The sequence below is a fragment of the Protobothrops mucrosquamatus genome, unplaced genomic scaffold (assembly GCF_001527695.2).
Source record: "Protobothrops mucrosquamatus isolate PMUCROS unplaced genomic scaffold, P.Mucros_1.0 scaffold1501, whole genome shotgun sequence".
Lineage (NCBI taxonomy): Eukaryota > Metazoa > Chordata > Lepidosauria > Squamata > Viperidae > Protobothrops > Protobothrops mucrosquamatus.
Window position 1 is genome coordinate 88,702 of NW_015387675.1, and position 22,060 is coordinate 110,761.

Below are 22,060 nucleotides of genomic sequence, written 5' to 3' on the forward strand. Positions count from 1 at the left end.
AACTACCCCCAGAGATCCGGGTCATTCCGGATCTCCCCTCCTTCCGCCGCGCCCTCAAGACATGGCTATTCCAGCTAGCGGGGCTGGCCTGAGGGGTATTTTAGATTGGATTTTAATTTGATTTTATATTGGGTGTTAACAAAATTTTAAATGAAACGGCAAAATTAATATTTCTTTTAATTATATTTTAAAATGGTGTCTGTAGGGTCTTTATCTGTTTTTAGCTTGCTGTAAGCCGCCCTGGGTCCGCCAGGAGAAGGGCGGGGTATAAATCTAATAAAATCACAAAAATCAAAATCACGGTTGCAGCAGAGGGGTAACTGGCCCACATTTATGACAGCTGGGTCACTTGATCACCATTTGGGACTTCCCCAGCCTGCTTCCAGCAGGCAAAGCCAATGAAGGAAGCCAAATTCACTTACTGACTATGGCAAAACGGTCATAAAATTGGGCACAGTCACATGATGACTCATTTAACTACTGCACTGCTTAGTGATGGAAGCTCCAGTCCCAACTGTGGTCAGAAGCTGTAGACTGCCTCCATCCTAAACTTTCACTTCATTTTTGACCCAACCGCGGCGCCCACAGAGAACCATAGGTGCACATTGGTTCCCACAGCATCGTCTTAGGCCTAAACATATTTTACGCATGCAGATATTGACATGGTCTTTCTCACCTTCTCATTTTTCCCATCTTCCCTAACACCTTCTCCTACTGGTATCAGTGATTTATCCCTTGTTGTTGTAACTTATGTTTACTGACTGTATCTAGGATCTATGAGGTATGACCTATCACTTTGTTGTTTGCATATACACTGAGATAAATTCCTTGTGTCTCCAATCACACTTGGCCAATAAAGAATTCTATTCTATTCTATTCTATTCTATTCTATTCTATTCTATTCTACTCTACTCTACTCTACTCTACTCTACTCTACTCTACTCTACTCTACTTTACTCTACTCTACTTTACTCTCCTCTCCTCTCCTCTCCACTCCACTCCACTCCATTCTATTCCATTCCATATTTTCTATTCTATTCTATTATGTTGTTCTATTCTATTCCGTTCCGTTCCATTCCATTCATTAATTCCATTCAAATTNTGACCTGATTTATGGTCGTCACAAGTCATGACCATGATGGGCAGTCTTCATTATGGTCTTAACCCGAGGATTACCTGTAGCCAAATAATGGACATTTTAAAGCTGCTCCCTAATTAACTGATGAAGCCAGAATCCTTCAAACTGATGTCACAAAAAGACAACCTGGGTCATCTGCCCAGGTTTCAGATGGCCCCTAGAGAGTTTCCAACATTGTGAGAAGAGGAAAAATTACACAGTTGCAGGGCAAATAATAAGTGTACAGATAATACAAAGTAAATGAAATTTAGTTTTCATTCTGATCCTGCTCACTTTTTTGACTGCAGCCTTTTTGCACACGGATCTGTGCTTTCTTCTACACCAGATTCAATATCAGACAAACACAAAAACGTATTTTCTTTTGAGCTACCACTGAGAGCCAGATGATTAAATATTTTACACCAGCAAGATTCTTTTTCGGGGATTCGATCAGCTCTGGAAGTTTGGCTGGGCGCTCTCAGGAAATTTTGGTGAGCGAGCCAAGAGATTTATTGTACGAGGCTTTTCACGGTCCTGTTTTTCTCCCCAAGTCTTTTTATGCTGGTTTCTAAGTAACTGCTTTGAAGATTGTTATTTCTTTTCTATTAATGGTAGTAAACTACTTTGTGACCCCTTTTTGGAGACAAAAAAACTGCCTATAAATCTTTTTATTTCAGATAAATCTGGTCTTGGTGCCTACTTCGAGTCACCTTGTCAAGATGTCTTTGAAAACTGGGTTCATAGGGAAAAAATGGTTTGGTTTTGTAACATTTTATTTCTTGTATGTTCACTCTTGAATATGTTATATGCTAAAACCTTAAACAGATTAACATTGGCCACACTTGGAATACTGCATCCAGTTTTGGTCACCATGATGTAAAAAAGATGCTGAAACTCTAGAAAGAGTGCAGAGAAGAGCAACAAAGATGATCAGGGGACTGGAGGCTAAAACATATAAGGAACGCCTGCTGGAATTGGGAATGTCTAGTTTAATGAAGAGAAGGACGAGGGGGGACATGATAGCAGTGTTCCAGTATCTCAGGGACTGCCCCAAAGAAGAGGGAGTCAGGCTATTCTCCAAAGTGCCTGAGGGCAGGACAAGAAGCAATGGATGGAAACTAATCAAAGAGAGAAGCAACCTAGAACTAAGGAGAAATTCCTGACAGAACAATTAATCAGTGGAACAACCTCCCTCCAGAAGCGGTGAATGCTCCAACACTGGAAGTTTTTAAGAAGCGACTGGACAGCCATTTGTCTGAAATGGTGTAGGGTTCCTGCCTGAGCAGGCGGTTGGACTTGATGCCTTCCAAGGTCCCTTCCAACTTTATTATTATTATTATTATTATTATTATTATTATTATTATTATTATTGTTGTTGTTGTTGTTGTTGTTGTTGTTGTTGTTGTTGTTGTTGTTGTAAATTACCTCCATATTAGGACTTTGTAGAACAGTGGTTCTCAACCTTTTTAATGCCGCGATCCCAACCGGTCGTAAGTCGAGGACTAAACCGGTCGTATGTCGAGGACTAAACCGGTCGTAAGTCGAGGACTACCCAATCGGTCATAAGTCGAGGACTTTCCCTGCCCGGGAGCGCCGCGCATGCGTGGTTCCGCCCCCTGCGCCGGCCGAGGCGTAGCTGGCAAGCGGCAGAGACGGAGCAGGCCGGCCACCAGCTGGCCCAGCCCAAGGGAGGTAAGGCACCCGCTGGAAAAGGGGGAAAAATGGCGGACAAAAAAAATGGTGGACAAAAAAAAATGGCGGACAGCCTTGCTTGGCGACCCCCATGAAATGGTCGATCGACCCCAAATGGGGTCCTGACCCACAGGTTGAGAACCACTGTTGTAGAAGGAGAGCTGCCTTAAACTATGGCAGCAAAAACTTAGGAGTCAGGCAGGACTTTTTCCAACTTCAGGTAGTCCTCAAATTACAACAGATGCAACCATTTAACAATGGTTGAAGGTTACGATGGTCTAGGACAGTGATGGCGAACCTTTTAGAGACCGAGTGCCCCCAAACTGCCCCGCCCCCACCCCGCCCCCGCTCCACCCGCCCACCCTGCCCACCCTCAGGGCCATCCACGGCCTGCCGCAGATCGTCCAGGCAGCCCTTCAGCGCCATGGTGGCTACACCCTCCACCCATGCCTCAGAGCATCATGTGCTGTCCAGCTGCCATATGCTTTACTGCGCTGCTCCATGTGGGCCGCACCCGGGGGTGACTCTCCTCCGGGGGGGTGCTGCTGGTGAGGACTGGGCTGCGGGGGGAGGCAGGGCTGGGGCGATGGCACAGAGAAGGCTCTGAGTGCCGCCTCTGCCACTCGTGCCATAGGTTCGCCACCACTGGTCTAGGAAAAAAATGACTTAGGACCTGTACTCACACTTACAACCAATGGAGCACTTCACGGATCACATGATCACAATTTGGGTGCTGGGCAACTTGTTCGCATTTATGACTTACTGTACCATTCTGTGTTCTCATGAACACAATTTTAATTTCTAGCAAAAAACATGCATGGGAGAACTGGATTCACTTAACGGCCATGATGACTTGCTTAATGACTACCATAAAAATTGTTGTAAAATCGGGTCTGACTTGACTTAAGATCGCCATGATTTATGATGGAAATTCCAGTTCCATTTGTGATCATAAGTCGGGGATGACTTGTAACAAATGTTATTAAATGGCATGAAGCATGAAAACAGAAGATCAGCACTCCCCTAGATAAGAATGGGAAAGGCAATCAGCACGACACCTATGGCTATCACTCCAAAGCAAGAAAATCTTACATTTCTTTTTCTTTAATATCTTGGTAAAATTCTGTTTTGAGACCAGATAAACGGATTCTTCTTTTTATGCAGCCGAGTAAATGAACAGCCAACTTAAAATGGGACTGGTGATCGATCACCTGGCAAAAATTCAGCCTAAAAGTCTAGAATCTGACTGCAAGTTTTATTTATTTGGTAGCGTGCTTGTGGTCCTTTGCATATATCAAGAAGTAGCATTTGCTAAAAAACAAAACAAAACCCCATGCAGCTTGGAAAGAAGACACCAGACTGATCCATTCTCCCTGCACCTGAAATGGTTGTACAGGTAGTCTTTGATTATGATCAATTGCTTAGCAACTGTTCAAAAAGTCATTTCCCCCCCCATAGAGTTAGTTCTGAGATTCCAACAGCTGCCCCCCCCCACAGTCACGTGATCACATTTTGGGCGCTCATCAGTGGCTATTTGCAGTCATGTGACCACCATTTACAATGTGTTTGCCGAAAAGCAGTGTTTATTTCTGGGTGTTGTTTTTTTTTTGTTTTTTGTTTTGACAAAAACACCCCATGGCAAACAAAGAGCCCAGTTAATGACCATGGATTCACTTAACAGCTATGGTCATTCATTTAACAGCCACCACCCCAAAAAAAGTTGTAAAATTGGATGGGTCATGTGATGATCTGCTTTATGACCTTCGCAACTTACAGTTGTAATGGACAGGTTCCCTTACGGTCGTGAGTCAAGAACTACCTCTACGCCTGCAATGGAATAATTCCTTGGTTTATACCAGGGGTAGGCAACCTTGGCTCTTTTGTGACTTGTGGACTTCAACTCCCAGAATTCCTGAGCCAGCCATGCTGAGGAGAAATGAAGAGGTTTCCATACTGAACCATGCTGGCTCAGGAATTCTGGGAGTTGAAGTCCATGAGTCATAAAAGAACCAAGGTTGCCTATCCCTGGTTTATACCCTAAATCAGGGGTAGTCAACCTTGGCTCTTTTATGACTCGTGGACTTCAACTCCCAGAATTCCTGAGCCAGCTTAGCTGGGTCAGGAATTCTGGGAATTGAAGTCCACGAGTCATAAAAGAGCCAAGGTTGACTACCTCTGCCCTAAATCCTAACCCTTGGTTATAAAAATGGGCGAAGGAAGCCTTTCCCAGTTTTGTATGTGGTGGTTCTACAAAGCTGGGAAGGCAACTCCTGATGTCCTAGCAGAACCTCAACAGACGATCCCCATTTCATCTAAAAAAAAAACCCAGCCCTTGTGGGCTTATCCAGTAAACAATTCTTAAAGAAGGTGTAGCTTATGTGTTATGTGAGCCAGATCAGAGACAGATTACGTGTGCAGAATGCTAATACCCCAAATGAAAAAAAAGATTTCTTCCCAAATAACTGAAATAATCCAAGAAAGCTATAATCAAGAATTTAAGACATTTATTTTAAAACCCTATAAATGTTTATTCTGGGCCAGCCTTTCCTGACAGTGCTACCGGCTCTTTGACAGATGCCTAAAACAGAGCAATTTTTCCCACCCGTGGTTTCCACAGGGTACTCTTTAGCGAGATTTATGGAGATGAATGGGGTGGGGCTACAAGAGTCCAGGAACTGAGCTATTAGCTCTGTTTAGAACTAATTGGTCCCTAAGTTTATAGTAAAGGTTGTCTTCGACTTATGACCACAATTGAGCCCAATATTTCTATTGCTAAGTGAGACATTTGTTAAGTGAGCTTCACCCCATTTTACGACCGTTCTTGACACAGTTGTTAAGTGAATCGCGGCAGTTGTTAAATCAGTAATACGGTTGTTAAACAAACCTGGATTCCCCATTGACTGTGCTTGTCAGAAGGTTCACAAAAGGGGATCACATGACCCCGGGACACTGCAAACGTCATAAATATGAGTCAGTTGCCAAGCCTCTGATTGTTGAACATGTAACCATGGGGATGCTGCAACGGTCGTAAGTGTGAAACGTGTCCCTTTTTCAGTGCCCTTGTAACTCTGAATGGTCACTAAATGAACTGTTGTAAGTTGAGGACTACCTGTCTTAAGGCATCAATGCCTTTACACCCTGTTTTACGTAACAAGAAGGAGAAACCAGGAGGGTAATATATATATTTCTCAGCTCTCTCCGTCCCAATCTCCCTCTAGACAGAGCAGTGTTCCCCAATCTTAGCAACTCCCAGAATCCTCCAGCCTGACATTTTCAAATTGCTATGGTTGAGAGACACTGCTCTAGAGCACTTTTCTCAACCGTGGGAACTTGAAGATGTGTGGACTTCAATTCCCAGAATTTCATAGCCAGTCATGTTGAAGTCCGTACTTCTTCAAGTTGCCACTGCTGTGGAGGCTAGAGAACAAATTCCTCAGCCAGCCTACAATTGTTCACCTCCTTTGCATCAGCCCAAGAAAGTGGATTTGGGAAGAGGTGGATAAGAATGCTCTGGGAAGGAAGGAAGGGAGGGAGGGAGGGAGGAAGGAAGGAAGGAAAAAAGGAAAGGAAAGGAAGGAAGGAAAAAGGAAAGGAAAGGAAGGAAGGAAGGAAGGAAGGAAGGAAAAAAGGAAAGGGAAGGAAGGAAGGAAAGAAAAAAGGAAAGGAAAGGGAAGGAAGGCAGGAAGGAAGGAAGGAAGGAAGGAAAAAAGAAAAGGAAGGAAGGAAAAAAGGAAAGGAAAGGAAGGAAGGAAAAAAGGAAAGGAAAGGAAAGGAAAGGAAAGGGAAGAGAAGGAAGGAAGGAAGGAGCTATGCTGTGCAATATTAAATAGTTGCAAGGGAGCTGAATCAGCAGGATCCCTAGTAATGAGAACCCTGTTACATGGATTTCCTGGCAACCATTAGAGTTACAAGCTTGATTTTTTAAAAAAAATGATGGATGCACTTCTATGGAAGCTACAACAAACCTGAAATAAGGCAAGTCATTAATCTAGCCATTAATCATGCATTAATGATCAGAGAGCAAGAATAAGCAGGATTCCAGGTCAGAAGACGCTAACAGCAAAAGGAGCGTAAGATGGATGGGCATTCCTATAAAGAAGCATCCAGGTAGCCCTTGACTAATCACCACAATTGGGACTGGAGCTTCCGTTGTGAAGCAATGTGATTGTTAAACGAGTTATATCAGATTTTATTACCTTTTTAGCCATGGCTGTTAAGCAAATCCTGCAGTTCTTAAGCCAACCCAGCTTCCCCCATTGTCTTTGCTTGTTAGAAGCCTGGGAAGGTTACAAATGGGGATCACAGGACCCAGGAATGCGGTAACCATCAAATACATGCTGGTTGCCAAATACCCAAATCGCGATCATATGACTGAGAGGATCTACAAGGGTTGTAAGTGCAGGGACTGGTTGTAAATCACTTTTTTCAGCACCATCATAACATTGGACATTTTGGACTGGAGGCTAAAACATATGAGGAACGGTTGCTGGAATTGGGTATGTCTAGTTTAATGAAGAGAAGGACGAGGGGGGACATGATAGCAATCTTCCAATATCTCAGGGGCTGCTCCAAAGAAGAGGCAGTCAAGCTCTTCTCCAAAGCACCCGAAGGCAGGAGAAGAAGCAACGGGTGGAAACTAACCAAAGAGAGAAGCAACCTAGAACTAAGGAGAAACTTCCTGACAGTTAGAACAATTAACCAGTGGAACAACCTGCCTCCAGAAGCGGTGAATGCTCCCACACTGGAAGTTTTTAAGAAGAGACTGGACAGCCATTTGTCCGAAATGGTATAGGGTTACCTGCCTGAGCAGGGGGTTGGACTTGATGACCTCCAAGGTCCCTTCCAACTTCATCATCATCATCATCATCATCATCATCATCATCATCATCATCATCATCATCATCATCATCATCAATTCGAGGACTGCCTGTAATTCAAAAGCATACAACTGCAAGTAGATAAATAGGTACCACTTCAGTGGGAGGGTAACAGCGCTCCATGACATCATGCTGGCCACCTGACCGCGGAAATGTCTTTGGAGAGCACTGGCTCAATGGCCTTGAAATGGAGATGAGCAGCGCCCCCTACAGTTGGGACAATGACTAGCGGAGTAAAATCCACGGGGACTCCTTTTCACTGCCTGTAATTTTACTGCCTGCAATTCCAGCGAGGGTTTAACAGTAGACGAAGTGAATACGGCTGCAGAAAAAGCTTGCTAAAGATCTGAAAAGGAAAAAAAAATAGACATCTCTAGGAAGTGAAAGGTGAGGCAGATCATCAAGGAAGGATGCATGTAAGTACCCGGTAGTTGGAATTGCCAAGATAGCATCAGAAAGGCTAGAACTCAGAGTGATGAAAGATCTTAGAATGAAAAAAGACTCCTTCAGGTGTTTTCAAAATAAAGAGAATCAGGATGCTGACTGCTTAATAAAGATGGCAAAATGCCAAGAGCCGATAAAGAAAAGGCAGAACCGTTCAATGCCTCCTTTGGCTTGTTCTTCTCCAAAAGGGCAATTATGAAGCACAAGATAAAGGGACGGGATTGAACCTGGTGACTGATAGAAACATGGTCAGGAAGTACCTGTTGAATCAGTCTGAATCTCTTAGATCAGGGGTCTACAACCCCCATCTGTGGACCAGTACTGGGTCACGGCATGCCAGCAACCGGGGCGCACAAACAAGCAAAGCCCCATCCGTGGGATGCAGGCAGCACACAAAATCATGCACCCTCCAGTCCGTGGAAAAACCTCTCTCCACAGAACTGGTCCCTGGTGCCCAAAAGGTTGGGGACCTCTGTTTTAGATGATCCTCTGGCTGAACCCATATGTATTATTTCTTAATAATCTTGGATGAAATGATGAAGGATGAACGACTAGACTAGAGAATGAAAAATGTGCTTCTTATTTTCACAAAAGCAAAAAAAAAAAAGGGGGGGGAAGGAATTGTGAAATAACAGGCCAGTCAACATGACATTAATTCCTGCAAAAAGTGTGGTAGAGAACATAAAACAAATACTCTTTAAGCACCTTGAAAGCAACTAAAATTTAACATGGATTTGTTAAGAATAGATATTTCCAGACCAACCCAATCTCCTTTAGTAACCTCCTGAATAAATCTACAACCAATTATTGTTATAATATATCTTGATTTCAACAAAGCAGTTGACAAAGTACTCTGTTGCTAGCCAGCTAGTTAAGCATGTGCTGAATGGCATGATAATTAAGTGGATACATAGCTGGCTTAAAATCATATCCAAAGAATGTTCATGTGTGGCTCTTCATTAAACTGGAGGGAGATATTTAGTGGGATGTCAAAAGGTTCAACTGTAGATCTTGGGCTTTTCAACATTTTTATTAATGAACTGAATAAGGAGACAAAATGAATATTTATCACACTTGCAAGCAACCCAGAATTGGATAAGATAGCTAATCTAAAAAAATAGCAGATCTAAAAAAAATTCAAAACAATCTCAACATATTAAAAAATAGGCTGGAAATAACAGATTGAAATTTAGCAGAAACAAATGCAAAGCCTGCCTCTTGGAAACAGAAAACACAGGTAAATCTCTAGGAAGGGAAGGGAAAGGAAAGGAAAGGAAAGGAAAGGAAAGGAAAGGNTGGAAGTTTTTAAGAAGAGACTGGACAGCCATTTGTCCGAAATGGTATAGGGTTTCCTGCCTGAGCAGGGGGTTGGACTAGATGACCTTCAAGGTCCCTTCCAACTTTACTACTATTATTATTATTATTATTATTATTATTATTATTATTATTATTATTATTATTATTATTATTATTATTATTATTATTATTATTATTACACAGGTCTTAAAGTTGCCACAGTTAGACACTCCTGGTTTAGAAGAATCTAAACCCAGAGGAACATCAAGATGTCTTGTTTGTTACATTGAAGGGCAAGATATGGAATCATGGATTAAAGTTATAGAAAGGTAAATTCTGACTGAAAAAAAATTCTTAGTGGATAGTGGGACCAAAGACTTAAGGCGTCTGGGCAGCCATTGATCAGGAATGTTTTAATTCGGTTCCTGCACTTCATGAAGGGAGGGAAGGGAGCACACGCCTGGCCCTTTCCAATCCTAATGATTCTTTTCTAATATGCACTATTATGATTATATGCTATTTAAAAAAAGTAGCATATACCACTACAGGAAGTCTCTGAGTACAGAATGTTCCAACTTACGGACAACCTGTAGCTGTGAATGTACTGCCATGAAGCCTATTCTATTACAATTTTGAATTACACACAATGGTTTGTAATAACAAATGTACACACCACTTTGTGATGGCCATGAAACATTGTGTGGCTTCAGTGGAACGTCAGCTCAAAGGAAGGAGAATGCCGTCCGCCATTTTAAATCTAGTGCCCATTAATGCTGTGTTGAGTGTGTAACTTTGGCTTAAATTTTTCTCTTATTTACCCTTGTAACCTGAAGCACAAATACAATTTAAGCGCTGGTGATATATCAAAGGAAAGGAAAACGATCACGACTGAAAATAAATTGGAAGTAATAAAGCAATCGGAACAGCGGAGGATGGCATTTAAAGAAGACTAGGTCCTAAAAACTCCAAAACAAAAAAAGTATTTGATGAAAAAGTTAGCTGAAGCCTTTCACCTCATTGAAGCAGGGATAGCAAAGTTACAGGAGCAAGATCCTAATATAGACAGGTTCAACAAAGTTTACTCAACAGTTATGGAGGGCCTCAGCTACTACAAGGCTATTTACAATAAGGAACAGAAAAGTTCTATACAAACCTCTCTTGATGTGTACTCCAAGTTAAAGATACAATATATATACTACAGGGAGTCCTCAATTGACAACCATTCATTCAGAAGTCATTCAAAGGTACAATGGCAATGAAAAAAAATGACTTACAACCAATTCTCACACTTACAACCAACACAAAATCCCTATGGTCATGTGACCAAAATTCAGGCACTTGGCAACCAGCATATATTTCCGATGGTTGCAGCGTCCCGGCGTCGTATAATCAACATTTGCAACATTCCCAGCTGGCTTCCAACAAGCTAAGTCAATGGGGAAAGCTGGATTGGCTTAATGACTCCGTGATTCGCTTAATAACCATGGAAAAATAAAATTGGGTGGGACTCACTCAACTGCCTTGTTGAGTAACAGAAATTTTGATCCCAATTTGGACTGTAAGTCTCGAGGATTATCTGAAAATATTAAGACAAAACATTTACTAACTGTCATTATATCAGAAGCATAGGTACTCGTTCTGGCTTATTTACAAATTTGACTTAAAGACAGATTTTGCTACAGTTCTTATTTGTAAACCTGGGGGTTGCCCGAATCTGTAGTACTAGAAAAGTGCTTGTTCCTCCTCCATGCTTTAAAATCTGATGCTCTAAAGTAAGAGCCTTGTGGAGCTCCCACGGGAAGTTACAGTAACTTATAGTAAGACAACATGAATGGCTAAAATTCAGCCAGAATTTAAAGTAATTAAATTAGCTAGCTCTTGATGTGAAGAAAGCAAGCCATGAAAACACAAAAGAGAGACCCTGGGGGCACGTGATAAAGAGATAGATCAATGTTAAATTCCTTATCAAAGAAGGAATTACTGTGGACTTACATCTAAAATATACTGTACGGGTCTAAGCCGAGACATGCAGGAGATTCGAAGGTTCAACAACATTGCTCTGAAATTAGATGCGCTTCCAATAGGCTAGGATAAAAAGCTTGCAAGTAGCAAAGCTTCTCTCTGGGCTGAATACTATATTTTTTCACACACATGCAAAATCAGGATGTGTTTGTGTGTGCCCACACAAGAAATACCAAAACTGCAAAAAAAGTGAACCTTTCTCTAACACACTAGCTTTGTAAGTTAGGAGAAGTTCATGCACAGTGCATTTGGTTTGACTGTGGTTCTTGAACAAGAGCTAATTAATCAGCCTTAATCAGCCATAAGACAGACAGTTTGGCATTATTTACACCAGGGGTCTTCAAACTTGGCCCTTTTATGACTTGTGGACTTCAACTCCCAGAATTCCTCAGCCAGCCATGCCTGGCTGAGGGATTCTGGGAGTGGAAGTCCACAAGTCATAAAAGGGCCAAGTTTGAAGACCCCTGATTTACACTATTAATTTATTATTTGTATCCCAACGTTATTATTTTTACAACTAACACAAGGCAGCAAACATATCTAACATACCTTCCTCTTCCTATTTTCCCCATAACAACAACCTTGTGAGGTGAGAGAGAGGGACTGACCCAAAGTCATCCAGATGGCTTTCACGGACAAGGCAGGACTTGAACTCACAGTCTCCTACTTTCTAGCCTGGTACCTTAACCATTAGTCCAAACTGGCTCTCAATGAGGTGGCTAAGATGTCAGGCTAGAAATCAGGAGACGGTGAATTGTAATCCTCCTTTGGATATGAATCTGGCAGTCACCCTCTGTCCGCCCTAGGAAGAAGCAGGCAATGGCACACCACTTCTGAAAATTGGAATTGGGTATGTCCAGTTTAATGAAGAGAAGGACAAGGGGGTGACATGATAGCAGTGTTCCAGTATCTCAGGGGCTACCACAAAGAAGAGGGAGTCAAGCTATTCGCCTGAAGGCAGGACAAGAAGCAACGGATGGAAACTAATCAAGGAGAGAATCAACCTAGAACTAAGGAGAAACTTCCTGACAGTTAGAACAATTAACCAGTGGAACAACCTGCCTCCAGAAGCGGTGAATGCTCCAACACTGGAAGTCTTTAAGAAGATATTGGACAGCCATTTGTCTGAAATGGTATAGGGTTTCCTGCCTGAGCAGGGGGTTGGACTAGATGACCTCCAAGGTCCCTCCCAACATCATCATCATCATCATCATCATTATCTATGGCTAAGAGCAGGAAAATTGAAGAAAGAGACTGAGGGACTAATTCTGGCTGCACAAGACCAAGCCTTAAGGACAAATGCATATAAAGTCAAAATTGAGAAGATAGCAACAGACAGTAAGTACCGCCTATGCAAAGAAGCTGAAGAAACAGTGGACCACCTGGTAAACTACTGCAAGAAGATCACACAGACTGACTACAAGCAGCAACATGACAAAGTAGCAACAACGGTGCATTGGAAGATCTGCAAGAAATATCATTTGCCTGTAAGGAAGAACTGGTGGGATCATAAAATAGAGAAAGTCATAGAAAATGAAAAAATTAAACTGCTCTGGGACTTCAGAATTCAAACAGACAAGCACCTGCAACATAACACCCCGGACTTAACAATTGTCTATAAGAAAGACAAAAAAGTCTGGATAGTGGACGTGGCAGTGCCTGGAGACAGCAGAATAGACGAGAAAGAACTGGAGAAGATAACTAAATACAAAGACCTACAAATAGAAATAGAAAGACTGTGGCAAAAGCAAGCAAGGATAGTACTATTATAATAATAGGCGCTTTGGGTGCAATCCCAAAACAACTGGAGCACCACTTGAACACCATTGGGATTGACAAATTCACCATTAGTCAATTGCAAAAGGCGGCCTTACTAGGAACTGCTTCCATCCTGCGACGATATCCGTAATACCATCAATTCAAACATCCACATCTGCCTATCCCAGGTCCTTGGTACGGACTCGATAGGTAGACAAAAATGCCAAATCCAGTCTGAACATCTGGCTAACTGTGCGATGATCAATAATAATAATATTAATAATAAATCTTGCCAAGAAAACTGCAGAGACTTGTCCAGACAGTATCAGGAATCAACATTTACTGAAAGGCATCAACACATAGGAAGTCATATACCCAGTGGTGGGATTCAGCCAGTTTACACCACTTCGGCAGAACCAGTAGCTAGTTTTTTGTTGCCCAGGCCCAGAATGGACTTCCAGAAGCAGCATCCACTCAGAGAACTGGTTGTTCACATAGTTGAATCCCACCACTGCATATACCATATTTTGCTAACTTCAATAGCAGCATCAACAAAACACATGAAGCCCAAAAGGTCAAAGCATATTTCAATTTAGCTTAAGGTGTGAACTAAGACACGCCCATCCATATGTTAAGACTACCATGTAGAAATTCATTCATAATCTGCAACGCAGAAGTCTCGGGGGGGGGGGGGGGGGGAGGAACAACCATCTGTTAATTCCACAGTTTCTGTAAACAGCCGTACCTAACTGGCTGTTCTTTAGATGTGTTGGGATTATACCCTGCAGAGTTTCCAGTTAACCTGAAACTCATCTGAAGTGTTATCCTCCTTAAGGGGAATTTCAAAAACTGAACATCAATGTTTGTCAGCCTTAATTTAGCCCGGTCAGTTAATATACTTTTAAACAACAATATTTGCAGGATGGGGAAAAACACAATACAGATATGTATTTATTTATTTGATTCCTATAGCTGCCCATCTCAGCAAACAATACCTCTTTCCCATGAATAGGTTTTTCATCCTGGATTTTTTGTATTTCCTTTTCTCCCTTTTTGGGGACCTTATAACTATATTCTTTAATAAATAAGTATCTGTTTTAGCCCTGTCTGTTAATATGCTTGTAACCAGCAGCATTTATATCAGGGGTCTTCAAACTTGGCCCTTTTATGACTTGTAGACTTCAACTCCCAGAATGTCTCAGCCAGCGTGCCTGGCTGAGGAATTCTGGGAGTTGAAGTCCACAAGTTATAAAAGGGCCAAGTTTGAAGACCCCCGATTTACATGATGGAGAAAAATTTGGACATATAGCTAAGAGGTACTACACATCTAGGCACATACTGGTAATCCTCAACTTACAACCACAATTCGGATCAGCATTTCCCAGCAAGGTGATTAAGGGGGCTGTGCCTCATTTTATGACTTTTTTGCCATGTTGTTAAGCGAATCACTGCAGATGTTAAGTGAATTACATTGTAATTAAGCGAATCTGGCTCTCCTGATTGACTTTGCTTGTCAGAAGCCACCTGGGAAGATTGCAAATAGTGATCCAGTGATCCTGCCCTCTAGGAACTGCAACTGCCATAAATACATTGCCCAGCACCTGACTTTTCATCACATGACCTTGGGGATGCTGCAACGGTCATAAGCGTAAAGACCGGCCATAGTTCAATTTTTTCAGTGCTGTTTTAACTTGGAAAGATTGGTCAATCATAGAATAAAATGCAAAAATACAAAAGCAAATAGTAGGACACAGTGGGGAGGGAAAAGGGGGGGGAAGTGAGGGGGAGAAGGGAAAAAGAACATACTTCCTCTGTTGCAGTAGAAGGAAGCATTAACATTGAACCTCAACTTTTTACTTTTCCATAATATTATAAACTAGCCATTTCTATAACAACAAATGAATCCAATCAGTAAAACCCCAAATCCCCCTTTTTTTAGTCATCAAGTTTTAGACACCTTGCTAAGCACTGGTAGTACTCGAATATTGTCATGTCCTAAAAGTGGTACAATCTGTGAAAAGGATGAAAAGCCCTGGGTCAATTAATGGTTGCAAGCCAAGGGCTACCTGTAGCTAGAAAATGTTGGAGAAAGCACCTTTTGTGCTTTGCAGTTTAGTTATCAGGCTGGTTTTTCCCCCCTTTTAAGTGGAATTTGGCTAAAAAAATTTGCTTAGCCAAGCAGGCACAAAACAGCCTCTGTCTTTTTACTCTTTCTTAATTTGAAAGCCTGCAGAGAGAGGAACACAGATCCAACACACCCAAACAGGTTACTAAGCAGCATAGGAAGATGGACAGCAACATAAACAATCCATTCTAAAGTAATCATGCTTTTCATAATCAAAGATTATAATAAATCCAATAGATCCCAACAGGATGTTGAGTAATTCATTCACATGGCAGCTGTTAACTGTTTCCAAGCAGATATATTCGCACCTAACCTTTCACGATAAAATAATAGAAAAACGGGAGAGATTTAAATTCAGTCACACAGCAGCTAGTCTTCCCATTAACTAACAACCCTTGTGTAGATCCTTCTCTAAAATGGTATCCACAAGTGGTCCTTGACTTATAACCACAATTGGTAACAGAACTTCTGTTGCTAAGCAAGGTTTGATTTTACAACTTTTTTGCCATGGTTGTTAAGTGAATCACTGAAATTGTTAAGAGAATCCAACTTCCTCCATTGACTTCCCTTGTCGGAAGCGTCTGAATTTTGATCATGTGACTGTGGGGATGCTGCAACGGTCGTAAGTGTGAAAAACGGTCCTTATAAGTGCCGTTGTAGCTTCCAATAGTCACTAAACAGATGGTTGTAAGTCACAGACTCCCTGTATTAGGGAAATGGAACAAAACGTTGAACATAAAAGCACCTGACCAAATCCTAAAATTAGCCACACTTCTTCCACTAACTAAGGAGTCCTTAACTGAGTATTGCAGATCTCACAGTGGGGAACGTGGCACATGAGCCAGAGATACACAAACAAGGAACCAAAAGTACAAGAAGCCAGCCAAAAAAACCCGCAACCAACCTGCTACCACATATGTTTTTAGCTGGGATTTGGCAGCAAACTGCTAATCGCCTAGGAAAATGGATAGCAGAATTTAAGTGGTTTTTATAACCTATGAATGGAAGCAGCTGGACGTAAGGACGCTAGTTATGCTTGAGGGGGGTGAACAGTTTAGATCATAAAATGTAGTAACATGGATTAGAATAGGTTATATTCCTTTTTTAAAAGAAAAAAGAAAAGGTTTTGCCTTTATTTAGCAAAGCAGAACGAAGAAGAAAATAGAAGAGTAAAAGAAAAGCAATGCAATGTCTTTATGGACTTCTCGTACATAGGTGTACGTGTACAAAGGTTTATAGAATAGTTCCAACAAAGGGTTTTACCATCTTTCATCATAACTGTCTGTACAGAATCTACGTCTGCAAACAAATCATTCATTCTGCAGTAGCACATAACATCAGATCATCGATTCAATAAATAATTTATCTTTCTATCGCTGAAGACTTTTCTTATTTCCAGATGCCCTCCTCCGTGGTCATGTGATTGTAGTCACGCAATTGTGATTTCTGGCAAAAATCACCCATGGGGGAAAATGGACTTGTTTAATGACTGGAGCAAAAAAAAAAAAAAAGATATTAAATTGGACGTGGTCATGACTTACTTAATGACCGCCGTAACTTACAATCGTAATTCTGAGCTCAATTATAGTTGTATGTCAACAATTATCTGTATATAATTACTTCTTCTAAGACATTTGTGTATATTTATGCTGTGCATCTAGATCTAGATAACATAAGCTATAGAAATATCATAATTACTTCTCTTGTATACTACAATTTAACCATAAAAAGAAGAAAGAGAAAAAACATTGATAGGAAACATATTTCTTAGTGGCTAAAAATGCCATTTTTAACATACTTGGTATATAGGCCTATAACCTTTTGTATTAAGACATACACTTTTTTCTCAACCCTATAATGCCATAATTTTAATTATATTTAATTATAATTTCTTTAATTATATATATATTAATATATTATATTAAAGTTATTTCAATTTCACAACTGAGCAGTAGATTACTATCTTATAATTACTCCAAACAGGTCCTGCAAAATTAAATGAAAACTTTTACCAAGCAAAGTTGCACAGAATTAAATCTCATTTCAAGATAAAAAAAAAATTGGAAGGACAAAAATAATATTAATTCATTTCTCTCTGGAAACAGAAATGGGGATTTTTTTTAAAAAAAAATATCCTAAAACATCTCCTTCCTTTCTGACAAAGAAGAGTGATTCAGGATACATTATGACATATAAGAAAAATCATGTTTTTACAAAAATATAATTTTTAAATGTCGTAATCTACCCTGAATCAACAATAAATCAATTAACCAAGGTCATCATTCTTAACCAAGTTAGAACTCAACCATGAAAAAAAAAACCCCATACCAGCTATCACTGGTACCATACCAGCTATATATGGGAAAAGTGAGTGGAATAATAATTCTACAATAAAATACTTTCAGGAACAAGCAGAAGTAGAATAATGTGTGTTTCATTCCATCAGCTGGGCACAACCACATAAAAATCCCCAAGTGTGTAAAGAACTGAAACTAACAAATTTCTCTGCCATCAGGACAAAAAGCTTGGTACCCCACCAAGCTGCTTGTTTTCAGCAAGTGCAGACTTCAGCTTAGTCTCTGCTAAATTCATTCATTTTGAAAAATGAGATTCTGTGCATATGAAACATTTGGGCAGGAAACAGCCCTTTTCTTTAACTTCAACTTCCATATGCCCATTTATCCTTCCCAAAGATGGTTGAAGTAGAATCCAAAAAAACCTACCAATCTTGGCCCAAAGTATAAATACAGTTCCAATATTTATTTATCGCTGAATACCAGACATGTACAGAAATCTGGTTACTTTAAACACTGTTGTTACTAGCAAAACAAATACATTATTGTAATGTTCAGACAACCAAAGGAAGGAGGGGCCTTTTTGTTTTTCCTGGCAAGCCGCCAAAGAGTTTGTGTTCCCTGATACACATGCTATTTATAATTATTAATATATTATTAATAAATAAATGGGGCAAATGAGTTGGAAACGATAACTTTATCTATAGATGGGAAGGATTCTATATCACAAATTAGAAACAGAGCTACTGGCAATGCTGGTGTGCTAATCTTCTAAATACTGTATAAAAAAAGCAGGGTGAATTAATGATGATGATAAAGTTGGAAGGGACCTTGGAGATCATCTAGTCCAACCCCCTGCTCAGGCAGGAAACCCTATACCATTTCGGACAGATGGCTGTCCAGTTTCTTCTTAAAAACTTCCAGTGTTGGAGCATTCACCGCTTCTGGAGGCAGGTTGTTCCACTGGTTAATTGTTCTAACTGTCAGGAAGTTTCTCCTTAGTTCTAGGTTGCTTCTCTCTTTGGTTAGCTTCCACCCGTTGCTCCTTGTCCTGCCTTCAGGTGCTTTGGAAAATAGCTTGACTCCCTCTTCTTTGGGGCAGCCCCTGAGATATTGGAACACTGCTATCCTGTCCCCCCTCGTACTTCTCTTTGTTAAACTAGACATACCCAATTCCAGCAACTGTTCCTTATATGTTTTAGCCTCCAGTCCCCTAATCATCTTTGTTGCTCTTCTCTGTACTCTTTCTAGAGCAGTGGTTCTCAACCTTTTTAATGCCGTGACCCCAACCGGTCATAAGTCGAGGACTAAACCGGTCGTAAGTCGAGGACTAAACCGGTCATAAGTCGAGGACTACCCAACCGGTCGTAAGTTGAGGACTTTCCCTGCCCGGGAGCGCCGCGCATGCGTGGTTCCGCCCCCTGCGCCGGCCAAGGCGTAGCTGGCAAGCGGCAGAGGTGGAGCAGGCCGACCACCAGCTGGCCCAGCCCAAGGGAAGTAAGGCACCCACCGGAAAAGGGGAAAAATAGCGGACAAAAAAAATGGCGGACAGCCTTGCTTGGCGACCCCCGTGAAATGGTCGATCGACCCCAAATGGGGTCCCGACCCACAGGTTGAGAACCACTGTTCTAGAGTCTCAACATCTTTTTTACATCGTGGTGACGATGCAGTATTCCAAGTGTGGCCTTACCAAGGCATTGTAAAGTGGTATTAATTCTTGGGGATTTTTGCCCCAAAGTGGGTTGTTGTTCAACATCATATTCTCCCCCAGTAACAGGGAAAAGTTCCAACAGAACCGTCTGATTATTCTGAGTAAATTAATTCTTCCATTCTAGGAAGACAATTAAGTTCTGCAAAAATAACCACATTGCAACATTTCTTGAAAAAATTATGGATACCTATAGTGCAGTGTTTTTCAATCTCGGCAACTTTAAGATGTGTGGTCTTCAACTCCCAGAATTCCCTAACCAGCCATGGTTGGCTGGCTAGGGAATTCTGGAAGTCGAAGTCCACACATCTTAAAGTTGCTAAAACTGGAAAACGCTACCGTAAATGGAAGAAACACCGCCAATGCACATCTTAAAATTGCTAAAAATCGTAAAGTTGTCAAGTTTGAAAAACACTGCTATAGTGGGTGAGCTAGATGTTTGTTCTCAGTTTAATCTAAGCACACTTTTACTCTCTTCCAAAGAACTCTGGGAAGTTATGATGGAGAAGAAAAACAGTGGCACAGAAAATAGGCTTCTTTCTGGCAATTCCTGTAAAACAAGACTTTCAACCTTGTTCAGCCTGTGGAACTTGTTTGTTAAAAAGAACAGAAAAATCCTGGAACCTCTTATCAAGAGGCAAAGCTTCCCTGCCAGAAAATTGGCTGAAAAATTCAGAGTTGTGCTTGCTGTAATCTAAAGAAGCAAATGTACTGTACATATTAAACTTACTTGAACTTCATAAAAATGAACGTCCCCCAATTCTGTCCCCAAAGGTTCCTCCGCTTATTATAAATACAGAAAGTAAAATTTTAATGCTTTTTAAAAAATAAATGCAACAGTAGTATTTCCAATGTACAAAAATTAAAAGCTGAATTTCACAATTAGGAGGGAGGTTAATGTTTTAACCAAACCAACGTTGAGTAATTGGAATGTGATTGTTTTTCCTTAGAAAAATTGCTACGGATACCCTTGGCTGCACCCAAGTGAGCTATTTTTCCCCTTAGTGTGTCATGAAACACATTTTCTCAGGAAACCCCAGAATTCTACAGAATGCAGTCTGAAAATCCCTCTTGTAGAACCATAATATTTATATTAGCCAAGAGCTTCTTTCACCAGATGATTAAGTACCATCAATCGTTTTTGATGCTTAGCAACCACATAGAGACATTCTCCATGACAATCTGCCTCTAACCTGGTCCTTCAGGTCTTGTGACTTCTATAATTGAGTCAATCCACCTTGCTGCTGGTCATCCGCTTCTTCCCTTGTACCGTTTGTCTTATTAACAGCATAACTGATCACTTGATCTCCTGGTTTCAAGCAGGTGCCTTAACCATTAGATCAGGGATCAGGGGTCTCCAAAGTTGGCAATTTTAAGATGTGTGGACTTCAACTCCCAGAAATGGAAGTTGAATTTTGGGAGTTGAAGCCCACAAGTCTTAACATTGCCAACTTTGGAGACCTCCGTACTAGATCAAACTCTCCAACTTTCATCAGTACTTCCACAAATAAAGGTTAGTAGCTACACCCAGCATTTCTCATTTTAACTTATTATGGTTCGCTGACCAGAATTGGTGCAATTATAATAAGATATTAGTTTAAATTAAAAAGACTGCTCTCTAAAATTTGTGTTCCAGCACCAGATACCATCTTCTTACATTTAAAACTGGGTCTTTCCTTTTGTAAAGATAAAGAGGAATCAGTCTTAGATAAGATGAAAATTAATCACTATGAATTCAACTGAAATTTGAGTCTGCATCAAAATGCAAAGCTGATTCTTAATAACGAGAAGCCAGTTTGAAGTTGGTAGACTGTGAGTGCTAGTCCTACCACAAACACAAAGCCAGCTAGGTGACTGTAGGCCAGTTACTCTCTCTCAGCCCTAAGAAGGAGGCAATGGCAAACCACTTCCAAAAACCTTGTCAAGAAAATCACAAGCACTAGTTCAAGCAGTCACCAGGAATCAAGACAGACTTACAGAGACACAAATCACAAACAAAGGTCACAGCTTGTTATATTCCCACCTTACAAAATGAAGGTCTTAATACATGCTGGCTGAGGAATTCTGGGAGTTGAAGTCCATAAGTCTTAAAGTTTCCAGGTTTGATCTTGTCCGATGAAGAGTTCTTGAAAATTCAAAAACTATTCTTTAATTTTTCAATCTCAACAGAAAACTGCCCCTTCCCCAGATCATGCGATTGTGGTTGCACAACCAGGCTTTTATAAAACCAAGGTTGATAAACATCTGCAAGTCATGAACCTCAACAACCTAGCAGGGAAGCAACGAGTCCAAAGATTGCAATAAGACAAGACAATTCAGATGCCAACCTCCCAGCACTTGCTTAGAATTTCATTTTAGATTATCCCTATTAACTACTTATTTAATTTAATGATCCCTGATGGAAAACTTTGGTGGGCACAAAACAATGAGATCAGAACAACCCTGACAATTGTCTCCCTCCAAAATGTCTGGCCGTTATCTGGTAGAATTCTAGATACTACCCAGTCTATTGACCCCTTATTTTGACTTCTGTACTAAAAGCGACAGAATGATAGGAAAAATAAAATTATTCCTTGTCTTCTTCAAATGCTAGATGTATTACAGGATCTCTCATCTGAGGGATGCTTATGAGATCACCAAGAAGACCAAAGCAATTAATGCTATACCTACTCTTTATCAACCCTACTCAGTGGCGATCAGATAGACTACAATGGTCTTGGAAAACTA

The 22,060-nt window shown here is 40.9% G+C and overlaps 1 protein-coding gene and 1 non-coding gene across 2 annotated transcripts in view; one reads left to right on the top strand and one right to left on the bottom strand.

The window, feature by feature from the left end:
• Positions 1–22,060, bottom strand: part of LOC107293110 (mannosyl-oligosaccharide 1,2-alpha-mannosidase IC-like) — a gene marked incomplete at its 3' end in the record, with an annotated part of 155,791 nt that overhangs the window by 84,772 nt on the left and 48,959 nt on the right. The window lies entirely within an intron of this gene.
• LOC114922987 lies at positions 3,801–3,911 on the top strand. The gene has a single exon (XR_003810549.1). It is a non-coding gene; the product is annotated as a U6atac minor spliceosomal RNA (small nuclear RNA).